Raw genomic sequence first — 11,790 nt, 5'->3', positions numbered from 1 at the left:
CCCAAATATTTTCTTTTTGGTCCACTATATCAGAAATGAGTGAACTCAATATGAACTATATCTATTAGCTCTTAGTGCTTAACAAACCACCCAAACATAGTGGCTTGGAATAGCAAACATTTATTATTTCTCATGAATCTGGGTTGACTAGGCAGCTAGGATCTAGGCCAGCTCAGCTGCTGAGCTGGGGCTTGTTGGGTCTCCATATTAACTTAGATGACTAAGATAGCAAGGATACCTCTCCTCTTAATAGGGCTCTTTCACATGGTGACAGAAGGGTTCCCAGCTGCGAGAGAGGGTAAGTCCCAATGCACAAGTACTTTTCAAGACACTGTCAGAGGCTATTGGTCACTGGCCAAAACCAAAATCAACAGGTGGCAAAGTCACAATGCAAAAAGTCACATACAAAGAGACATGAGTAAATTGGGGTCCATTATTTAAAATCTGCACATAGATTTCCTCTTCTATGGAAAGGGATTCAGTATAAGGTTTTTCCAGTTTGGGGAAATAAAGCCGCTATTCAAGTGTAAGTGTTTGTGTGAAACAGGTTTTCTTGGGCAGATACTAGGAGTGGAACACTGGCTTGTGTGATAAGTATATGTTTAACTTTGTAATAAATTGCAAAATAATACTTACCATAGTTGTTCAATTATTTTGTATTTCCACCAAGAAGATGAGTTCCAGTTGTTCCACATCTTCACCCACCAGCATTTAAAATTGTCAGTCTGTGTTTTGTTTTTGCAATTCTAATAAGTGTGTACTGGTATCTCATTGTCGTTTTATAATTTGCGTTTACCTGATATCTTTTTCTGTGCTTATTTATCATCCACATATTTTCTTTGGTGAAATGTTTATTCAGATCTTTTGCCCTTTTTTAAAAAACTGAGTTACTTGTTTCCCTACTGTTGAATTTTAAGAGTTGTTTATTCATCTAGATATGAGAACTTTGTCATATATATGATTTTCAAATATTTTCTCCTGCCATTGCTTGAGTTGTTCATTCTTTTAACAGTCTTTCATAGAACAAAGGTTTTTTTATTTTTATATAAACTTCTATTTATCCATTTTTAATGGACTGTCATATCTAGGAATATTTTGACTAACCCAAGGGTACAGACTTGTTTCCCACTGTTTCCTTTAAAAGCCTTACAGCCCTGACTTGTGGATCACTAGGTTGGGCGTCATCCCACAAACCAAAAGGTCACTGGTTCAATTCCCAGTCCGGTACATGCCCAGATTGTGGGCCAGGTCCCCAATTGCAAGCATGTGAGAGGCAAACAAGCCATGTTTCTCTCTCACATTGACGTTTCTTTCCCTCTCTTCCTCCCTCCCTACCCCTCTCTCTAAAATAAACAAATAAAATATTTATAAAAAAAAGACTAAAAGCCTTACACTTTCATGTTTTACATTTAGACGTGTACTGCAATGGGAGACCCAAAAACTACAGAACTATCTTCTGGAGGGTGGGCTTCTTGCAGCACTCACACTAGGTGAGTGTTCTAGGATCCCATCTATAGCACTGTACCCTGGCGTTGTTATGAGAGGCTGCATTTGGCTTCAGTGAATTTTTTTTTTAAGACAACGCATTTGCCCATTTCATGATGGGTGATTTAAAGTGCGCCTGCCCACAACACACTTAGCATTCCGCAGTTTTTGAGCAAAAACAGCATGACCCTCATGCCCCACCCTTCCTATTCACCAAATCTCACCCCAAGCAACTCTTTTTGTTTCCCCAATGAAGAAGTCCTCAAAGGGAAATGTTTTGCCAATGTGGAAGAGGTGAAACAAAAAATGGCAGAAGCACTAAAAAGCATCAAAATCAAGTTCAAAAACTTCTGAGTCTATGAAAAGTCTTGATAGGTTTATTGCATCAAGTGGAGAGTACTTTGAAGATGACTCGTTTAAACATGTAAGAATAAATACACAATTTTTTATAAATTCCAGTTTTGGGGGGTTCGCTCTTGTAGATGGCAAGTAAGCATGTGAAAAGATATTCCACTTTACTAGCCATTAGGGAAATGCAAATTAAAACCACAATGAGCCTTGGCCAGTGTGGCTTAGTTGGTTGGACTATCGTCCAGTGCATCAAAAGGTACTGGATTCAGTTCCCAGTTCGGGGACATACCTAGGTTGCAGGTTCGGTCCCCAGCCAGGGTGCCTATGTGAAGCAGTCAATCAATGTTCCTCTCTCACATCAATGTTTCTTTCCCTCTCTCTCTTCCTCTCTCTCTCTAAAATAAACATTTTTAAGTTTAAAAAAAAACCCACAATGTGATGTCACTACGTTCCTACCAGAATGTATAAATAAAAAATAGTGACAATACCGAGTGCTGACAGAATGCAGAGGAACCTAGGTCATTAGTGGAAATGTAAAATGTTACCATCACTGTGGAAAGTGGTGTGACAATTTACTTACAGTTTATGCATTTCACCCCAGAAAACTGGAATTGTATATTCATATAAAAACTTGTACATGAATGTTCATAACAGTTTTATTTGTACTAATCAAAAATTGTAAATGACCCAGATGTCCTTCAGTGGGTAAATAGTACTACAGAGCTATAAATGGTCTATAAGTATTCATATACCATATGCAACATCTTCAGAGAATAATGCTGAGTAAAAACAGCCAACCCCCAAGGGTTACATACTATATAATTACATGTATATAACTTTCTTGAAATGACCAAATTATGGAAATGGAGGACAGACTAATGGCTGCCAGTGGAGAAGGAAGGGGAGTGGTATGGAAGTGAGTGTAGTTATAAAAGGGCAAGATAAGTTACCCTTGTGGATGAAATGTTCCTGTAACTGGTGGTAGGCATATGCACCTACATGGTGGTAAAATTATATAGAACTAAAGACACACAAATGAGTGTAAGTGAAATGGGAAATCTGAGTAAGATCAAGCGCACTGTATCCATGTCAGTGTGCAGGCTGTGATACTGTGCTGTAGTGTTACACGTCATTGTGAGGAAGCTGGGTCAAAGGTACACAACATCTCTGCATTATTTCTTAACAAGTGCATGTGAGTCTGCAGTTATCTCAAGACATTTAATTAAAAATCAGTTGGCAATTTTTGAGTATTTCTGGACTCCATTAATCTATGTGTCTATCCTCTTGCCAACACCACACTCTCTTCATTACTGAAACTTTTTAATAAGTCTTCCAACTTTGTTCTTTCTCAGAATTATTTTGGCCATTCTATATAAATGCCTTTCCTTATAAATTTTGAAATCAGCTTCTTGATACCTACAAAAATCCTGCTGGGATTTTTATTCTAATCCAATAAATTAATCCCTGAAGAATTGGCATAGTAATAATGCTGAATCTTTCCAAATCATAAACATGGTATATAGCTCCATTTCTTTAGGTGTTTGATGTCTTTCATTGGTGATTTGTAGTTTCAGTATACAAATCATACATATATTCTTTTAGTTTATACCCCTGTATTTCATTGTTTTATGTAATTGTAAATGGTACTACTTATTTCAATTCCAGTTGTTTATTACTAGAATATAGAAATACAATTGATTTTGTATCTATTGACCTTGTATCCTACACCTTTGCTTAAACTCATTTATTAGTTCTAGGAGTTGTTTTGGATCCTTTGAGATTATTCCCTGCAGACAATCATGTCATCTATGAACAAAAACAGTAATTTCTTTCCTTCTGATAATGTATATCTTTTGTTTCTTTTTCTTTCATACACTTTCTAGAACTTCCAGTGTGTCGGGGGGCTTTAACGCAGCCCCCTGGTCCACCACGGATGAAGAAAAAGACTACCAAGACATGATCTGCTTGGGGAGGAAAGGTGGCCATTTCTCTCAAGGGGAGAAGGGCCCAGAGCCTCTCTCTCCAGGGGCTTTTATTAGGTTCATTCGCATAGGAATACAGATAAAGCTCATCAATCACTGTCAGCCAGTAAGGGTTAAACAATACATAATTTACAGAGAACTCTGAGGGCTTATTTTGAGTTACGGCCAATTAGTTAGAGGGCCACAAACTTTAGGCGCCAGACTCATCTCAGGTCTGGACCCTTATCTCTTAAACTGAGAGTACAAATTAAGTAGGTTTCACAGGATTGTATGTATTTTTCTTAGGCCTGATTCCCCAGGGAATCCGCCCCTCCCAGCACAGGACTGCACTGCCCTCTGTTATTGCTTCAGGCTTAAGTCAGGCAAGGGAAGTAAGGCAGCCAAGAGATTAGGAGACTTCTTGCAGACAGAATGAGGACTCAGGCTATTTCAAAGCCAAGGGGCGAGAGTCCATCACCCCCTTTTTCCACAGCCTCCCGAGTCCTTCCCTGCAAGCTTATTCTTGGTGACCAAAGCCTGTCTCAGGTTGATCCTCCCTTAAGGATTCTTACCCATCATTGGCTAACTGGCCAAGCTCAGGGCCAAGCAGGGTGAAGTGGGCAGAGATGGCACACCTGCCAGGGAGATAAGCTTTGTCTCCTTAGTGGCTTATGGTCCCAACTCTGACTCAGCTTTAACCATGGGGGGTTACAGCCTCTGAAACCAGGCAGGGTGGTTCCCAACACCAGTGCAATGGTGAATAGAGATGATGAGAGCAGGCTTTTTTGCCTAGCTCCCCGTCTAAGTGGGGAGCACCCATTTAGTCTTTCACCATTAAGTATGAGGTTATCCGAAGGTAACTAACTAATCAGGTAAAATTCTTTTCCTTGTTTGCTGTCTTTTTAATCATGAGAAGGTGTTAAATCATTTCAAATACTTTTTCAGAATCTATTGATTTGATGTGTAGTCTGTCTTCTTTAGTTGGTTAATATAGTCAATAACACTGATTTTGAAATGTTGAACCAGCCTTGCATTTCTGGAATAAGCTCCACTTCTTATAATGTAGTATCCTCTTTATATGGACTGTTTTGCTTTCTTTGAGACCACTGCAGGTCATTTATCCATATATCCTCTTTGGAAAGAAGAGAAGGTAGGTACCAGGGATTAGATGTATGAAAGGCATAAGAATCCAAGACTAGCTTAAATCCGATATGGAACTCCAGGCTCTAGATACACTGTAATAACCTCTGCTGTCCTGGTGAAATCCCATTCCCAAGTTTGCAGACAATGTTTTATCGTGATGTTTTAACATACTCTGTTCCCTAGAGAGGAACTGACCTTAATAGAGGACAATTTTAGAGTACTACAAAAGTGAGAACATGTAAATGTTTCTTCATCAGGTTGCACTTTGCTCTGCTACACTGTCCCCACCTTGAGTTTTCTTGGAGGGTTCTCTTCCTCATCACCCTAGCAGTGTTGGAAACCACTGCACAACAGGGACTTTCCTGCTCTTGGCTATTTTTCAATCCTCATCCAAGGATATGTTTATTGGTTTGAGAGAGAAAAAAACAAGGAGAGAGAGAAATATCTTTGTGAGAGAAAAACATTGATTGATGGCTTCCCATACACTCCCTGACCAGGGGTAGAAAGTGCAACTAGGTATGTACCCTGACCAGAAGTCAAACCCCCAACCTTTTGGTATATGGGGTGACGCCCCAACCACATAACTGGGCAACACAGCCAACCAAGTTGACACATGAGGTTAACTATCACACCCTTCCTGTGATGGAAACAGTTGTTCCTCAGCCACTGGGAGGTTGAGGTGCTCGCTGACAGCTCACATCTGAGTTCTTCTCTAGGCACTACCCTCTGCTGAAGGGGGGTTACCTTGTCCAGGATCACTCGTCCACCCTCTCTGTCAGTCACTGTGAGGTGTAATAGCTAGACCCCTTTGTCTCAGGTTGGGACAATACTAAAGGGCCAGCCCAAGAACTGGGTTCCCAGTGAGATCTGCATAACCCTACTATCTCTACAGCTGTTCCCTGAGAGCATTCCCCAATAAACTTCCTACAAGCAAATGCCACTTTCAGAGTCTTTTCCACTGACACAGGGGTCAGCAAACTACAGCCTGTAGGCCAAATCAAGTCCACTGCCTCTTTTTGTAAGTAAACTTAATGGAACAGAGTTTTGCCCATTCATTTAGGTACTGTCAATGACTGCTTTCACACTCCACTCAATATAAGTACAACAGAAACTGGCCCACAGTGTCTAAACTATTTACTTTCTAGCTCTTAACAGAAAGTTTACAAACCCTCACCCCAAAACGACAAATACATTTTCATAACCACAAAATTGAAAGATATGCATAAAGCTGTGATTTTTATACAACTGAAAGTTAACAAAATGCTGAAGAGAACTACATTTACTTATTACTACATATGATTGATCTTGGTTTGATTGTTATTACATATGATTACTAAGCCAAGTTTGGATGACTATTAAATAAAAACATAAATGTATAAACTTATTCCAGTCATATATTTCATGAAATTATTTTTGCCTTAATTTCAGCAAAATCACTGTTCCATAATCTAGATTTCACATAATGTACACTATGTTAATAGTAAAGATTAAAGGATTAAATATAAAATATAATTTCACTTAAAGTATTCAATTTTTAATAGAATTTCATAAAACTTGCAAAATGTAAAAATAAAAATTTTAAGTTATTTTTTATATTTTGTTTCAGAAATTCTTTCTTCTAAAATATTCCAAATGCATTAAATATTTTAAAAAGAACAAATTATTAATTTTAAATTTAAATTAAGACTATATAAATGTCAAATTTGTATTTTATTTTTAAATTGAATAAAACCTTTAAAATATTTTTATAACAAATTTATTCATAGTTTTAGTATTTGGTGTCCATCCAGTTGCCAAGTGTAAAGAATCAGTATTATGCTTTGTTCAGGTGATATCACTGCGTGCATATACACAACATTCCTCAGCCGCCGTTTACTGCTGTAAATACCATCCTACATAGTGAGCACTTCTGGACATAAATTGGAATAGCCAATGGGAAACAAGAAAATGGATACTCAGCACTGCCAGAAAACAATACTTTATTATTTAAATACCTATTGCATTTCTGTAGAGGGAAAGGATTTAACAAGTTAATCAATGTATTTTTATTTTCATCTAAGGACTCTGCCATCAAATTCTCCCACACTCCAAGCATTGTCTGCACTGATAATAGTGCTCTCTCCCGAATGGCAGAGATGCCATGTGTACTGTAATCCATTTTTTTTTGCATGTGTCTGTGATGCACAATGCTCTATAAAGTATCAGGCCCAGGATTTGCCCCTATTGTCTGGGTCTAAAGGCAGTACTACCAGTGGCTCCCATTGGCAAAACCGAACAAGAAGTAGACACAAGGAGCTCTGGTCAGCAAGTGTCAGATTCCCAGGCATAGAACAGGGAAGGGAGAGGTGAAGAATGGATGGGAGTAGGGAGTTGGGGTGGGGTGTAAGACACAGAATGGTCTTACAGCTATTTACCCTGTCGAGCTAGTCTGTGGACCAGTGGAAATTGGCATATACGTCATCTCTGGAACATATACTAAAGGTCACTGATCTCATCCTATTTTATGCTTCTACAGTAACCTACCACTCATCACCAGAGGTTATATGCATCTTCAACTTACTCCCAATCAAAGACTTAGACCTTTATTTATAACAGAGTTAACATAAAGGGCAACCAAAGCCCTCACTCCGAGGTTGAGAGTTGAATAATTTTTATTAGACTTTCCTTTACCATATAATAGTTATAAATTGCAATATTTGGGATGTAGAAATAAAAATTTTTCATGGACACATGAGTATGTTGATTTAAGAAACAAGAGTGACCTGGTTCAATCTTGTAGATTTGCCAAATTGGCATGAAAATATCTGGAAATCTCTCTAAAAGTGTGCCTTACTCAGTTGGAAGTGTTTGGTTTTTTTTTTTCCCTACCTGACATATGTGGAGGGCAGGCAAAAAAATTTATTATCCAACAAACTTTTTTTTCTAGTCAAATCATGTTTATTCTATGAAGGGGAAAAGAAAGTTAATATATTTATTGATCACCTACCAAGTGATTCATGGGAATTTATTTTTATTGAGTTTCTGTCAAGTAAATTAATGTTTATTGAGAGTCCATGAAGAAGCTCCTAGAGGAGAGAAAAAAAGTTAATTGGCCAAGCTAGAGGGTCACATAGATTCAGGCCAAAGCCATCGTTTGGGGTTGATTGGTAAATGCTGGAATTGAAGAGTCGGGCATCAATTCCAGATGGGTAGAAAGATGCAGAAATAAACCACCACGAAGCTCTGAAGACAGAGAGTGAAAGTAGCTGCCAAGTTATATCTCCTGTAGTTGAGATCCTCAAGGTTCCCAAGCATCATTACATAAATCCATCTTTACTTACATTAGCCTGGGGAGATGTATGTTCCTTCCTATTTATTGTTTTCTAAGACAGCCAGATGGTGTCAGTTCTTAACAACTTTGCTGGTAATATTACCCCATGGCACGGGAGGCAAGTTTATTGAAAACATTACATTTCACACACACACAAGCATACACGTATCTTGTAACTCATTCTAGAAACAGATAAAGCTTTCCCTTTTCACTGAATTCTCAGTCACTCTCCTTGTGTTCTGTACAACTAATCTCATTTCCTGTAGTTTTCAGATGCTAAAATAATAGCAAATAAAACTGAAAAGTTAAATACTGACCTGTTTCCACTTTGGTGCTATTACAAATAGCACTGCTATAAACATCTTTGATGTGTCTGGAGTGGACATTCACATCATTTTGCTCAGCATATAAGAAGAGAGGAATTGCTGGATTTCTGGAGATATGTATTTTTAGCCCCATCCCTTAGAACAATGGGAAATGATGAAAACAGTCCCTTTAATGGACAAAGGACAGGTTCTTAGCTTCACAAGCCTTGCTGGACTCTTGAGAGAGGCACATGGCTACCTGAGGACAGGATTTTGACTGATGCAGAAAAGATATAAATTTTTAATTTTAAATTTGTAAAACAACTTCACCAGAGAGGTTCAGTAATCCCAGAACGGAGGTCTGCCTAGTACAATCTAAGCTTCATTCCACCTCACTGCATTACAATACCCGTATTCACCATAAGTAGGTCCCATTATACTTACTTTTACTGCTTGGAAAATTTACAGCTGGGTGGTTGGCTCCCAATGTCTCTTTCATTGTTGGATTTAGCACTAGGCTTGCTCTGGAAAGCAGAGACAATTTTTCATAATTTATACCTTTCTTGAGATTTTGTGAGCTGGCAACACAGCACTAGAAATATTGTCTCCATTAGGATTGTTGTAGAATTCTGGAGAATCTGTGCTTACTGTTGGGTTAGACTTTTTGTACTTAGCTCTATTTTTAACATCCAAGGGTACATTAAACTGTTCATGGAATATCTCTAGAGGCACTAACATGTTTTTCCATCTGAATATTTTTCCTTCTGTATAGTGCTCATTCTGCCCTAAAAGATACCTAGCAGTTGCCCAAGAGAACACAGAACACTGGTTTTTAAGAACTCTGAAAAACGAGTAAGCTGTTTTCTTCTCATTTCACAGGGGGGGAACCTGAAATTCAGAGAAATTACAAAACATCCCCAGATCACACAAACAGTTCACAGCAGACGTAGTATTAGATGTTAGGACACCTCTCTCTCTCTCCACTAAACCATCATAAAGTGCCCCCAAAAGCATGCTGGGTCCAGATTATCTACCAAGATTTGTCAATGCGTATGACTGTTTTGCCTAAAACAACCATATTTATTTCACCATATGTATTAAGTACTAAACGTGTAATGTGCTAACAGTCATTTTAATAATTAATTGTTCAGTGTAGACCAAACCATCAGAATGGTCATGTTCACAGGCACAGTGATATCCTATTCTTCCCACTGCTCAGCTTCCATTGCTTCTCATGGGTGATATTTGTCTGTCTTGGTATGATAGAGTCCTATTTGATGTCATCAATATTTCCCTCAAATGTGTTTTAGAAAAATGTTCCTTAAAGAGTGTTTTAGGAAAGTTACCCTAAAAGTCCTCCAGAAATATGCATACTGGAGACTAACATAATAAATACCACTCAGTCAGTTTTTCCTTCAACTATTTCTATTCCTTTTGTTGAGTACCAGTCAAAGCTGTGGCTGGTGTAGGGTCATCTTTAAGGAAATGCATTCCTGAATCATATTATGTTTGACAACATATTCATACCATGGGAGGAAAGACAGAACCCAGCTGGGCTGAGGGAAAAGCTACTCACAACTGCCATCTTAGATACAGAATGAAACAGTGGGCAGACCCACCCAAGCAATTTAAACTGTCATTGTCCTTTTGTAGAAGCTGAGTGTCCATATGATGCAACCCTACTGTGTTCAACCTCTCCCTGAAACTTAGGCCACCATTAGTTTTTCTCTCTTCACTGTTCTAGTAAGATATCTTTAGTTAACATTCTTTAGTTGTATTAGAGGCTGATGTAGATTGGAAAGAATTATGAAGATATGGAGGTATCTGGCCAAATAAGAAGATGAACCTTAATTGGTTCCCTTTCCAGGGTACACTTCCCTAATACCCTCTTACCAATAGTCCCAGGTTTCTACTTGGGGATCAGTATGGATCTGGGGGTGCTGACTCTGGTTCTAACTGTAGGGGTGAGACATGTGCTCATCCAATCAGCATAGTCCATCCCACTTGCCACAATTGTTGATGCAGAGATGGGCATGTGATCTAGGTCTGTCTAATAAGCATGACTCATGGGACGTAAGTGGGAATTCTGGACTTCTTTCCTTTTGAATGAAAAAAAGAAAAAATACAGCTCTGAGGGCTTGTGGCAACCATCTTGACCTTGTCATAATGAAGAGATGCAAAAAACCAGGTCCTTGAGGTTATCATGGATCCACTTAATCAAATCTACTGGAAATGAGATTCTTTTGTCTTTGCAGTTGTATAAGCCAAGGAAATCTCCCCCCTTTCTTCTCTTTCTCTATCTCCCTCTTCTTTCACCTGACCTCCCAATCCCTACCCTGTCTCCTTGCTCCCTGCTCCTCCCCCTCCTTTTTGTCCTCTCCTGTCCTCAGGCTTTTTACTTTTCAGACCATGTTCATTGACCATATAGCAAAACATGGTTCCTCCCAAATAAATGACAGTTCCTAAATGTACCTCAGCTCAGGTGAATAGGCCAGATTGAATTAGAATGTCTTGTACCAATATCACATTTCTGGAAATCAAGGATTTGATTGGCTCAATCCACAGTAGCCCTGAAGGAAGAGGAAAGAGGAGCAAGGTACAAGAGGCTGAAGGAGATACAAACTCCACTGTTGATCCACTACATCAGTTACATGAAGGGAAGCTGGACAGAACTCAGATCAAATTTGTATCCTAATAAACTGGGTGAGTCATGGAACCCAAGATCAAAATAAACTGAAAGTGATGAAATATTTTTTTAAGTGGAAGATAGGTTGTCAGCAGATAAATTCTCCAATTACTTTGGTTTTTCTTCAACAGAAATCAGATGAAACAATGTCCTTTTGAAGAAGTATATGTGGTGCAAGATTTCATCAAGTAAACCAAAGGCAATTCCTAGAAGCCTTTTGAAAAGAAAATACTAAAATTCCTATGACCACAAGAGATGAAAGATGGATGGCAGGAAACAAATGGAGAAAGAAGAAAGAACAGCATTTGTGTTTGATGACTTCTGTTCAGAAGAGTTGCTAAAAATAATTGCCCATTGATTTAGGAAAGTTCTGTTTTTTAAAATTGTAATTCTTTCATGAATAAGCTGCTATGAATTTCTTTAAACCTGGCACATGCAAAAGCTTTTGGTTCAAGACTCTGTGTTATGATTATGCTGTTGTGGTGGTAGACATAGTTCAGGAATGTTCTGTGCTTATCTGAGCTCATTCTTCTAGTTCAGAAATGTTTC

This window comes from Desmodus rotundus, chromosome 6 (genome assembly GCF_022682495.2).
Source record: "Desmodus rotundus isolate HL8 chromosome 6, HLdesRot8A.1, whole genome shotgun sequence".
NCBI classification, from domain to species: domain Eukaryota; kingdom Metazoa; phylum Chordata; class Mammalia; order Chiroptera; family Phyllostomidae; genus Desmodus; species Desmodus rotundus.
The sequence above is the reverse complement of the archived record's forward strand: the minus strand, read 5'-3'. Positions refer to the sequence as shown.